We start from the raw sequence: 13478 nt of genomic DNA, 5'->3' as shown, positions 1-13478 counted from the left end.
TGTGTTTGGCCTGGTATGGTTCCCAATCAGAGGCAGCTGTCAATCGTTGTCTCTGATTGGGAACCATACATAGGCAGCCTTTCCCACCTGGTGTTTGTGGGTAGTTGTTTTCTGTTTTGTGTTTCTGCACCTGACAGGACTGTTACGTTTGTCGTGTTGTTTTTTGCTCAAGTTCATATTTATTTAAAGTATTATGAAAACTTACCACGCTGCATCTTGGTTCTCTTCTCCTTCTCCCGACGACAATCGTTACAATAAGTAGGTGTGTCCAATCTTTTGACTGGTACTGTATATACGGTGGCTTGAGAAAATATTCACCCCCCTTGGCATTTTTCCTGTTTTGTTGCCTTACAACCTGGAATTAAAATAGATTTTTCAGGGGGGGAGTGTGTATCATTTGATTTTCACAACATGCCTATCACTTTGAAGATGAAAAATATTTTTTATTCTGAAACAAACAAGAAATAATACAAAAAACTGAAAACTTGAGCGTGCATAACTATTCTTCATGGCAAAACTGATCCAGCTCCTTCAAGTTGGATGGGTTCCGTTGCTGTACAGAAATCTTTAAGTCATACCACAGATTCTCAATTGGATTGAGGTCTGGGCTTTTACGAGGCCATTCCAAGACATTGAAATGTTTCCCCTTAAACCACTCGAGTGTTGCTTTAGCAGTATTCTTAGGGTCACTGTCCTGCTGGAAGGTGAACCTCCGTCCCAGTCTCAAATCTCTGGAAGAATGAAACAGGTTGCCCTCAAGAATTTCCCTGTATTTAGTGCCATCCATCATCCCTTCAATTCTGACCAGTTTCCCAGTCCTTGCCAATGAAAACATTCCCACAGCATGATGCTGCCACCACCATGCTTCACTGTGGGGATGATATTCTCGGGGTGAGGTGTTGGGTTCGTGCCAGACATAGCATTTTCCTTGATGGCCAAAAAGCTCAATTTTAGTCTCATTTTACCAGAGTACCTTCTTCCATATGTTTGGGGAGTCTCCCACATGCATTTTGACGAACAACAAACATGTTTGCTATTTATTTTTTTAACCAATGGCCTTTTTTCTGGCCACTCTTCCATAAAGCCCAGCTCTTATGAATGTATGGCTTATTGTGGTCCTATGGAAAGATACTCCAATCTCCGCTGTGGAGCTTTGCAGCTCCTTCATGGTTGTCTTTGGTCTCTTTGTTGCCTCTCTGATTAATGCCCTCCTTGCCTGGTCTGTGGGTTTTGGTGGGTGGCCCTGTTATGGCAGGTTTGTTGTGATGCCATATTCCGTCCATTTTTTAATAATGGATTTAATGGTGCTCTGTGGGATTTTCAAAGTTTCAGATTTTTTTATAACCCATCCCTGTCTTGTACTGCTCCACAACTTTGTCCCTGACCTGTTTGGAGAGCTCCTTGGTCTTCATGGTGCCGCTTGCTTGGTGGTGCTCCTTGCTTAGTGGTGTTGCTGGGGCCTTTCAGAACAGACTCTGGGGCATTTCAGAACAGGTGTATATATACTGAGATCATATGACAGATCATGTGAGACTTAGATTGCACACAGGTGGACTTTATTTAACTAATTATGTGACTTCTGAAGGTCATTGGTTGCACCAGATCTTATTTAGGGGCTTCATAGCAAAGGGGGGTGAATACATATACCCGCACCACTTTTCAGTTTTTAACCAGAAGGGGACTAGGGTTCCAATTTTGGAACACCCCCCCCCCCCCCACGTTCAGCTGGAAGGTGGCGCATGGAACGCAAAAATATTCCTAAAAATATTTAACCTCCACACATTAACAAGTCCAATGGCTCAAATGAAAGATAAACACCTTGTTTATCTACCCAGAAAGTCAGATATTAGCATAGCATTAGCATTAGATATATATTAGCAACTTTTAACAAAAAAAAATTGTTTACTATGGGCACGCAATTACTCCAGCGGGGGCAGTAAACAGCCCTATCCCCAAGTGGTTTTAAACAAGTTATTTTTTTCCATTTTACTTCACCAACTTGGACTAATTTGTGTATGTCCATTACATGAAATCCAAATAAAAAATCTGCTTAAATTACAGGTTGTAATGCAACAAAATTGGAAAAGCGCTAAGTATGATGAATACTTTTGCAAGGCACTGTAAGGTTAGCAGTGTGGTTAAATTAGGTGGGGTTAGGATTAAAATCCCATTTTAAGAAGAGGCATTTTAGAAATAGATGGGTTTATGGCTGTGGTAATCAAGTTGACACTTTTTCACTGCATGGCCATGCCTTGGGGTCATGAATATAACGGTTTCTATTTAATTTGCCCATGACCCGTTTGATTCCTGGAACCAAGCGGGATATTCAGCCTAGTTTGATATCTGGTACAGACCTCGAACCATGTAGGTTGGTGGGAGGGGTTACAAATGACTGGAGTCAATGATTGGTCTCACAAAATGATGTCACAGTGTTGCGTATGTTGTTAAGGTCAATATGACAACAAACTTTACCGCCACAGATCGAACTTGGTACAGCTACAATATGGAATAACTTTAAAGCTATCACTAATAATGGAAGCAGATATATTAGCCAAGATGGGAATCTATCGGTCAGTAAAACAATGCACGGATTAAGAAACTCAAACAAGAACATAAAAAGATAAAAGACCACAACAACAAAATTGAATCAGACAGCAATATTTGAAGCCATGATGACACAGAGCAGCGATGTTCAGCATGGTAATAATTTTTTTTAACCAAATTACGATATAGCTAGTTACCAATGTCTTCGGTGTAGCTAGCTGTAGCGTGTGAGAGTGAGCAATGCGAGAGACATGAACCAGGGTTGACAACTTGCCATATAAACATCTATTAAAGGCTAACGCCATGGAGTTAGTGAAATGTTTGACGTTAGCTGGGGTATCTGACTATACATTGTACAAACATACTTATACTCTTCAGAGGAAATAGCTGAACTTACAGACTCTGAAGAAGTTGAGTGCTCGTATAGTGAAGCCACAACATCAGAGCCCTGCAACCCCCAGACACCAATTGTCCATCGACACAATAAATGCTCCTGCAACCCATGAGCCCCGCACCCTCAGGCGTCAAGGATCTATTCTTGGTTGGTAAACAGTTTTCTGTCAATTGATTATCATGTTCACTTGTTTAGCCCTAAACACAATTTAACTGTCTATCTCATCCACAGAGGGTTTTTGTCATGGCAGGGTTATGTTCCTAAACATTATTGAAAGGGACAGTGTGGATCTAATAATTTATATATAAAGCTGTCACACTGATTCAATTAATTATATTCTGACCCAAGACCTTTATTATTTGCATCATTGGTGTATCTGCTTCAGTGGCGGTCAGTGCCATTTAAGATGAGGGAGGACGATTCTATTACAGCATATTGGATGACTATCACTCATACTCCATTCTCCCAGTTAAATGTAACAGTGATAGGTCTAGGCTACTACATGACACTCTAATTTCCCTCTACCCATCATGAGGTTGCTCCAACCTAGCCTATGCATGAGTTCACAATGTAGCTGCACACAGGTCGAGAGACAAATTTGAGGTGACAGACAGTGACACATGGACAGACAGTGACATTCAATAGCGCAAACTATTTTCTGCATCTAGCTGATATAGGGTGTAGTCATTAGTCCAACAGTTTCAAACAAGAGATTCTATTGGACAAATTCGGGTATGTTTTCCCCGTTTTGATCCGTTTGCTTCCGTTTAAGAAACGTTTTTCAACAGAATCTGTGGAATGAATACACACCGTATCACGCATAGACACAGTTCGCTTTCATAGCAGCCATGTTGTTTTCCTTCTCATATCTATGAGCTCTCCTAATTTCACCTCTTCCCTTCGCTTGTGGACTTCAGTGCACAACACACCAGCTGTATGTCATGCCTGCTCCTGCTCCTGCTCCCCCTCTCTGGCGCTGAAGGGCACCAGGCTACCCTTCTTTACACGCACCTGTCACCATCATTACACGCAGCAGCGCTCATAGTACTCACCTGGACGTCTTCACGTTGTTTATTACCCCCTGTATATCTGTCTGTTCCTCAGTGATGTTCCCTGTGTCCGCATTAATTGTTGTTATGTGTTCCTGTCCTGACGCTGTTCTTGTTCTGTTTCATATCCGTCAGCTTCACTCCCTGTACCTCCTTCTCATCTCCTGTGTCGATCCTTAATGAATGCAAACACCATTACAAGAAGCATCAGGGTGTTTTTTTAGGGTTTTGTTTTGTTGTTGACTTCGGACCCGGGGGCTTGGAGTGCCTAAGCTGGCTCGTCGGGCTGTCACACCCTAGCTGGCTTGAGAGGTTTCTTTGCCTCGGTTGGCTCGGCAGGTTCCCATATCACGTCACGCTTCAGCCGGCCCATCAGGCTTCTCCACCGCAGCGGGATCATCAGGCTCCCACGCCTCAACAGGCTCACCAGGATCGCACAGGTGGGGGGTGTATTGTCACGCCTGCTTCCGCTGCCGCTCGAGAACGCCAAGCACTCATTGGACTTACCTGGTCTCTTTCACATTTTTGATTATCCCCTGGATATCTGTCTGTTCCTCGGTGGTGCTCCCTGTGTCTGCATTAATTGTTGTTATGTATTCCTGTCCAGACACTGTTCCTGTTCCGTTTCATGTCAGTCAGCTATTAAACCTTCACTCCCTATACCTGCTTCTCATCTCCTTGCCTCGACCATTACATTCTAAGCCAAACCGCTATACACAGCCTACATCATTGTCACCATATTAGCTAAAGTAATTTCAGAGTCAGAGTAGCTAATAGAACTAACACATTTGTAAACCCGCTACAATCATGCAGAAACGTTACAGTGTACAGTTAGTAAGCAGTTACATCAACGGGCCCCGGTGGCAATACATTAGTAAAACCAAAAGCTTACCTTGACTTGGAAGACTTCCAGTGCTGTGTTGGAATGTCATAGACAGCTAGCTAACATAGCATCCCTCTGTTTGAGCAGGGTGTTTCAGTAGGCTTAACTAGCTAGCTGCATTTGTAAGTAAGGGAAACTGATTTTTTTTAACACTCTCTCTCTCTCTCTCTCTCTCTTTCTCTCTTGAGTCTCCTTCATTTTGGAAGAAATTCGTTTTTTCACAACGTTTGAACTATTGTCTTTCTCTCTCTTTGAGTCAACTACTCACCACATTTTATGCACTGCAGTGCTAGCTAGCTGTAGCTTATCAATCAACTGTATTTATAAAGCCCTTCTAATATCAGCTGATGTCACAGAATTCTGTACAGAAACCCAGCCTAAAACCCCAAACAGCAAACAGCAAGAAATGCAGGTGTAGAAGCACAATAGCTAAGAAAAACTCCCTAGAAAGGCTGGAACCTAAGAAAATACCTAGAGAGGAACCAGGCTATGAAGGGTGGCCAGTTCTCTTCTGGTTGTGCTGGGTGGAGATTATAACAGAACATGGCCAAGATGTTCAAATGTTCATAGATGACCAGCAGGGTCAGATAATAATAATCACAATGGTTGTAGAGGGTGCAACAGGTCAGCACCTCAGGAGTAAATGTCAGAGGGCTTTTCATAGCCAATCATTCAGAGTATCTCTACCGCACCGTCTGTCTCTAGAGATGAAAACAGCAGGTTTGGGACAAGGTAGCACGTCCGATGAACAGGTCTGGGTTCCATAGCTGCAGGCAGAACAGTTGAAACTGGAGCAGCAGCATGACCAGGTGGACTGGGGACTGCAAGTAGTCATGATGCCAGGTAGTCCTAAGGCATGGTCCAAGAGAAAGAGAGAGAGAAACAGAGAAGGAAACAGAGAGAGAAATAGAGAGAGAAACAGAGAGAGAAATAGAGAGAGAGAAACAGAGAGAGAGAAAAAGAGAATCCAGATAAGACTGGAGAAATACTTCAGATATGAAAGACTGACCCTAGCCCCCGACACATAAACTATTGCAGCATAAATAGTGGAGGCTGAGACAGGAGAGGTCGGGAGACACTCTGGGCATCGTCCGACAATACCCCGGACAGGGCCAAACAGGCAGAATATAACCATATCCACTTTGCCAAAGCACAGCCCCCACACCACTAGATGGATATCTTCAACCACCAACTTACTATCCTTAGACAAGGCTGAGTATAGCCCACAAAGATCTCCCCCACGGCGCAAACCCGGGGGGGCGCCAACCCGGACAGGAAGATCATGTCAGTCAAACCACTCAAGTGACGCACCCCTCCTGGGGACGGCATGGAAGAGCACCAGTAAGCCAGTGACTCACCCCCCGTAAAAGAGTTTGAGGCAGAGAATCCCAGTGGAGAGAGGGGAAACAGCCAGGCAGAGACAGCAAAGGCAGTTCGTTACTCCAATGCCTTTCTGTTCACATTCACACTCCTGGGCCAGACTACACTCAATCATAGGACCTACTGAAGAGATGAGACTTCAATAAAGACTTAAAGGTGGAGACAGAGTCTGCGTCTCTTACATTGATACGCAGACCATTCCATAAAAAAGGAGCTCTATGGGAGAAAGCTCTGCATCCAGCTGTTTGCTTAGAAATTCTATGGACAGTAAGGAGGCCTGCGTCTTGTGACCGTAGCGTACATGTGGGTATGTACGGCAGGACCAAATTTTAAAGAGCAAGCCCATATAATGCTTTGTAGGTTAGCAGTAAAACCTTGAAATCAGCCCTCGTTTTAACAGGAAGCCAGTGTAGAGAGGCTAGCACTGGAGTAATATGATAAAATGTTTGGGTTCTAGTCAAGATTCTAGCAGCCGTGTTTAGCACTAACTGAAGTTTATTTAGTGCTTTATCCGGGTAGCGGGAAAGTAGAGCATTGCAGTAGTCTAACCTAGAAGTGACAAAAGCATGGATACATTTTTTTCTGCATCATTTTTGTACAGAAAGTTTCTGATTTTTGCAATGTTACGTAGATGGAAAAAAGAAGAGATAGAAAAAGTTGTCCTTGAAACAGTCTTGAAATGTTCGTCAAAAGAGAGATCAGAGTCCAGAGTAACGCCGAGGTCCTTCAGAGTCTTATTTGAGATGACTGTACAACCATCATGATTAATTGTCAGATTCAACAGACGATATCTTTGTTTCTTGGGACCTAGCATCTCTGTTTTGTCCGAGTTTAAAAGTAGAACATTTACCACCATCCACTTCCTTATGTCTGAAAAATAGGCTTCTAGGGAGGGCAATTTTGGTGCTTCACCATGTTTCATTGAAATGTACAGCTGTGTGCAGTCTGCATAGCAGTGAAAGTTAACATTATGTTTCCGAATGACATTACCAAGAGGTAAACCATATAGTGTAAACAATAGTGGCCCTAAAAAGGAGCCCTGAGGAACACCGAAGTTTACAGTTGATTTGTCAGAGGACAAACCATCTACAGAGACAAACTGATATCTTTCCGACAGATAACATCTACACCAGGCCGGAACTTGTTCGTGTAGACCAATTTGGGTTTCCAATCTCTCCAAAAGAATGTGGTGATCGATGGTATCAAAGCAGCACTAGAAGGTCTAGGAGCACAAGGACAGACACAGAGCCTCGGTCTGACACCATTAACAGGTCATTCAACACCTTCACAAATGCAGTCTCAGAGCTATGATGGGGTCTAAAACCAGACTGAAGCTTTCGTATACATTGTCATCAGGAAGGCAGTGAGTTGCTGCACAACAGCTTTTTCAAAATAAATTGAAAGGCTTATGCTTTCAGTGCCAGATAAACTATCTGATCCATTGATTGGGTGGACAACATGTCAGTATATGCTGCAAGAGCTCTGATTGGTTGGAGGACATCCTCCGGAAGTTGTCATATTTACTGTGTAAGTCTATGGAAGGGGGTTAGAACCATACGCCTCCTAAGTTTTGTATTGAAGTCAATGTACCCAGAGGAGGACGGAAGCTAGCTGTCCTCCGGCTACACTATATTGCTACCCTTGAGGCTACTGTCGACCTTCTTTGCAAAATAATGTGTTTTATTCAGTTATTTTGTGACGTGATTATGTGTAGTATAGTTTAATCTAAAAAGGATAACTTTTGAAATGTGAAAAAAAATGGAAGGAGGATGGTCCTCCCCTTCCTCTGAGGAGCCTCCATTGATCCGGTTGGTAGATCTGGTTGGCCCCACACTGACAATACATGGTTGAGGAACAAAACTGCACTCAACACTGGCTGCCATCAGGTTAGCTTTGGAGTTTGAACCTTATTATTCCTGTGCTGTACCAGTCTTTACTTATGCCTATATATTCTCCCAAGGGAGAGAAAACACACTGTGAGCACAACCAGTGAATACCTGAACTTCATGAGGGGGACTGAGGCCTCATACTTGGAGACACTTGAAGGCCCAGCGTCAGCAGCACAATCAACGCTTCAATCAGCTGTGTGAAGACGAGACAGCAGCCAGTGCAGCTGACAGGACAGCCAGAGCAGCTGAGATGGCCCAGACCACCTCGTTTAACAACAGCTCCATAACTACATTTGGTCAGTTTGTCCAAGCCATGAAAGGATGTCGGACAACAGCAGCAGACATGTTACTAGACTTAACTGGTTAAAGTTCATCTGTAAAATATTATTTTTTGATTCACTGTAGTAAGCAGAGATGCAGAGAAGCATATTGAGTAAATAATTATTGTTGAAAAAAGAAACAGTCAGGAGAATCTAGACAGCTCAAGAGGTATGCTTAGATACTGCTGAAAAATAAACATGTTTTACATAGAATTAAGCACAATGATTATGTCTCTAGATTGCAGGAAAATGCTGTTTCACTTGTTTGAAAAATGCTTGAAAATTTGTTTGGAAAAGTTGTTTCTACTTCCGGTCAGTGGTACTACCCCCCCCCAGCAATCCTCATGCACTTTGTGCCTCTTCACTATAAAAATAGCCAAATGGTTTAATTGCACAAATCAAATCTCACCTTGAGGTGTGATGCTATGATCCCGGTAGGTATGTTACTGATTTGCATGAAAGACGCCCAAACCTCCCTCCTCCCTCTTGTCAGGACCTCAGATCCTCAAAATGTTATATGCTGTACCATTGAGAGCATCTTAACCTGCTGCTTCACAGCTTGGTATGGCAACCGCTTGGCATCTGACCGAAAGGCTCTACATAGGGTAGTGCGTACTGCCCAGTACATCACTTGGGCTGGGCTCCTTGTCATCCAGGACCTCTATACCAGGTGGTGTCAGAGGAAGGCCCTAGAAATTGTCAGACTCCATCTAACCAAGTCTTAGACTGTTCTCTCTGCTATTGCACAGCAAACGGTACCTATGGACCAAGTCTGGAACCAACAGGACCCTGAACAGCTTCTACCCCCAAGACTACTAAATAGTTGACCAAATAGCTACCCAAATAGCTAACTATCTGCATTGACCCTTTTTGCACGGACTCTTTTTACACTCATCACATACGCTGATGCTATTCTTAATTATCTATAATTTTGCCTAGTCACTTTACCCCTACCTATATGCACTGTACATATTTACCTCAAATACCTCATACCCCTGCACATCGACATAGTACTGCACATTGTGTACGAATTCCTCGTATTTTTATTTTTCCCAAAATATTTCTCTGCATTGTTGGGAAGCATTTCACAAATAAAATGTGACAAAATAAACTTGATTTGACAACGGTCCAGATAATCAGCTATGAGGAGAAGGATGAGGAAGTGGAGGAGAAGGAGGAGGATGGGGGGATGCAAAGTGGTGGAAGGCTAATTAAGTTAGCACCTTCTATTGGGGAAGCAGCCTCTCCACTCCTCATGCATTCTCCCCATAGAGGATGATGGGGGTGGGGATGGGCGATGAGAGGGGAAGAGAGGAGAGTGGATGAGGGCAGGCTAAGCAGAGTAAGCACTTTCACTGTCCATTTTTCATCACCGCCGTCTAAATTAGGCCAGGCTCCTCGCTCTACGTGTGGAGCATCTGTTCCCGCATTCCCGACACGTCGGCCCCGGCGCTCCAGAGAGTCCTGAATGCTCGGCTCAGCATCCTGCCTTTTCACCGCATCAGATTTATCTGTCAGGAGCGCAGTTCATCACGGCGCGTCACAGAGGAGAGTCGTGTTTTTTTGCTCGGTGTGTGCGGCCCACCACTCTATTCTCACTCTGTTGTTTTTTCCTTCCTCTTCTTCTTTTGATCTGAGGCGAGCCCGCCGGGAGATGTCAGAACCAGATATTTAGACTCAATTCAGTCATATCATCATTTGGTCCCGTCTTACCATTTTCATTTCCAAATGTCTTTTAGCTGTACTGCATTCAAAGTTATTTTAGGCATTGCTGAAAATGTGGCGCTGTGCATAATGCATTTTCGCCTTTCATGCTGGATGGTAACAGTACATGTCAGAATTATTACTTACCTCAACATCAAATATCTAGGATGGTGAATATCTTGTGTCAGCACTCCATCTAGAGAAATGGTCTGTGCCAAAAAAAACAATTTATAGAGGAAACAAGCCCATTTGACAGATGAGCAAAGCAGATTTCAAATGCAAAGTGGTTGCCATGAGTACTGAATTGTCTTAAGTGCCAATAAGGATAATTTCCTCCTCCAGCTACTGCCAGATCGCCCCACATGGATGTTAAAATAACTAGGTAAATGTGCTTAACTGCAAACAAGCGAGCCACTCCATGTGATGACTATATCCTGCTTAAGAGCCACCGCAGGAGATGGAGAGAGCGCTAAGGCTTGGCAATAACTCTACAGTGGAGTCTGCCAACATTGTCCTCTCATGCAGCCAATGTGGCACCTTTGTTTAGTTTGAAAGATGAAACTCGTGGCCAAATGAATTACAGTCTCTCCATTCGACCCTCAGTTAAGGAGTGGCTGTTTTACTTTTCCTGAAGTGTACGGCAAGGGTATACAACTGATTTGTGCCTCATGACTTTGAAATAAAGAAAAAAAAACGCTAGAGATTCTTCATAGCCGGAAGGTTCTGTTGATATTTGGGTTTAATGCACCTTATCATCAAATGGGTGGTCCCTCGCCCACTGTTCCATGGGTTCCACTGTAGCACTCAAACTAACTGCTAGTTGCAAAAAATAAATTGAGGTGCTCACACACATACACACATACACACACAGCCCCCGTTACCTCACATTCTGCAGTTGCTAAGCAGCCTGGGCAACCTCTAAGATGTTTGGAAGTTACCAGAAGGCTGGAAGAATCAACCCAGCAATGTAACATCCATTCACCTTCAAACAATATGTTGTACATTTCCCTTATGCCCTTTGCCTCTCAATGAGGGAAAGTAGAAAAATGACTAGCAACGAGCACAAACCTTTCAAGAGCACAAATGTTCATGACACCGCCAAACCAAGCACTGTGTACCCAAAGACAACACCAGCTAGATTTGTGTTGAATATAGGAATCCAGACAATCCCATAGTTTCGCTCACAGCTTTCCTCCTGTTATGTTAGCCTCGATAATTAAACGGCTCTTTGCCGGCCCACGATGACTTAGCCATGTCTACTTAAAAACAGTTTCAAATTCCCTAATTCCTTATGGGCAAAAGAAGAAACAGCTCTCTAAATGTTCACTGGTTCGCCGTTGCAGCCTGGCTTGAGAGAGAAAAAAAGCAAGGAGATGGTGCTAATAGCCTGTTCTTGCCTTGCATACACCCACTCAGAAGCTCGCTATGCCTCTGGGGATTCTTCTAATCAAGTAAACAAGAACATACTGGTTTGTCAATCTGTGCAGTTCGGACAAGATCCATGTTAACAAAAATCAACAAGAGACAAGGCCGCACAGGGTTAGGGTTTCAAATGGATGTTTTTTTGTTCATCCAAACATCAATATCATCAAGGAGTGTGACGTTTTAGACATTTTTTTACATTTTCCCCCTCTCCAAGCTTTGGCCATACAGTTGAAGTCTGAAGTTTACATACACCTTAGCCAAATACATTTAAACTCAGTTTTTCACAATTCCTGACATTTAATCCTATTAACAATTCCCTGTCTTAGGTCAGTTAGGATCACAACTTTGTTTTAAGAATGTGAAATGTAAGAATGTGAATAATAGGAGAGAGAGAATGATTTAATTCAGCTTTTGTTTCTTTCATCACATTCCCAGTGGGTCAGAAGTTTACATGCACTCAATTAGTATTTGGTAGCAGGTAGCATTCCACAAGCTTACCACAATAAGTTTGGTGAATTTTGCCTATTCCTCCTGACAGAGCTGGTGTAGGCTTCCTTGCTCGCACACACTTTTTCAGTTCTGCCCACAAATGTTCTATAGGATTGAGGTCAGGGCTTTGTGATGGCAACTCCAATAATTTGACTTTGTTGTCCTTAAGCCATTTTGCCACAACTTTGGACGTATGCTTGTCCCTTTGGAAGACCCATTTGCGACCAATCTTTAACTTCCTGACTGATCTCTTGAGATGTTGCTTCAATATATCCACATACATTTTCTCCCTCGTGATGCCATCTATTTTGTGAAGTGCACCAGTCCCTCCTGCAGCAAAACACACCCACAAACGGTTGGGAGGGTGTTCTTCGGCTTGCAAGCATCCCCCTTTTTCCTCCAAACATAACGATGGGTCAACAGTTCTATTTTTGTTTCATCAGACTAGAGGACATTTCTCCAAAAAGTACAATCTTTGTCCCCATGTGCTTTTGTACCTGTTTCCTTCAGCATCTTCACAAGGTCCTTTGCTGTTGTTCTGTGATTGATTGGCACTATTCGCTCCAAAGTACGTTCATCTCTAGCAGACAGAACGCGTCTCCTTCCTGAGTGGTATGACGGCTGTGTGGTCCCATGGTGTTTATACTTGCGTACTATTGTGTGTGCAGATGAAGGTGGTACCTTCAGCCATTTGGAAATTGCTCCCAAGGATGAACCAGACTTGTGGAGGTCCACAATTGCTTTTCTGAGGTCTTGGCTGATTTCTTTTGATTTCCCCATGATGTCAAGCTAAGAGGCACTGAGTTTGAAGGTAGGCCTTGAAATACAGCCACAGGTTCACCTCCAATTGACTCAAATGATGTCAATTATCCTATCAGAAGCTTCTAAAGCCATGACATAATTTTCTGGAATTTCCCTAGCTGTTTAAAGTCACAGTCACCTTAGTGTATGTAAACTTCTGACCCACTGGAATTGTGATACAGTGAATGATTGGGAAATAATGAAGAAATAATGAAGTGAAATAATCTGTCTTTAAACAATTGTTGGAAAAATAACTTGTGTCATGCACAAAGTAGATGTCCTAACCGACTTGCCAAAACTATAGTCTGTTAACAAGAAATTTGTGGAGTGGTTGAAAAACAAGTTTTAATGACTCCAACATAAGTGTATGTAAACTTCCGACTTCAACTGTAGCTTGGAGTGAAATTATTTGCAAGAAGGGAATGGATATAGACAGTTTTTGTAATAGTTGATAATGGCTTTTCTGTTAATAATATGACTAGTAAGTTATTCTGGTATAATGGAAAAGTACATTTCCAACAAGTAACAGATCAAGAAATAGTACTACTATACTACCCATACCGCAGTATAGCCCTTTAAATTAAAATCATCATCATCATC

Source organism: Oncorhynchus gorbuscha, linkage group LG21 (assembly GCF_021184085.1).
Source record: "Oncorhynchus gorbuscha isolate QuinsamMale2020 ecotype Even-year linkage group LG21, OgorEven_v1.0, whole genome shotgun sequence".
Classification (NCBI taxonomy): domain Eukaryota; kingdom Metazoa; phylum Chordata; class Actinopteri; order Salmoniformes; family Salmonidae; genus Oncorhynchus; species Oncorhynchus gorbuscha.
Note: the sequence above shows the minus strand (reverse complement) of the source record.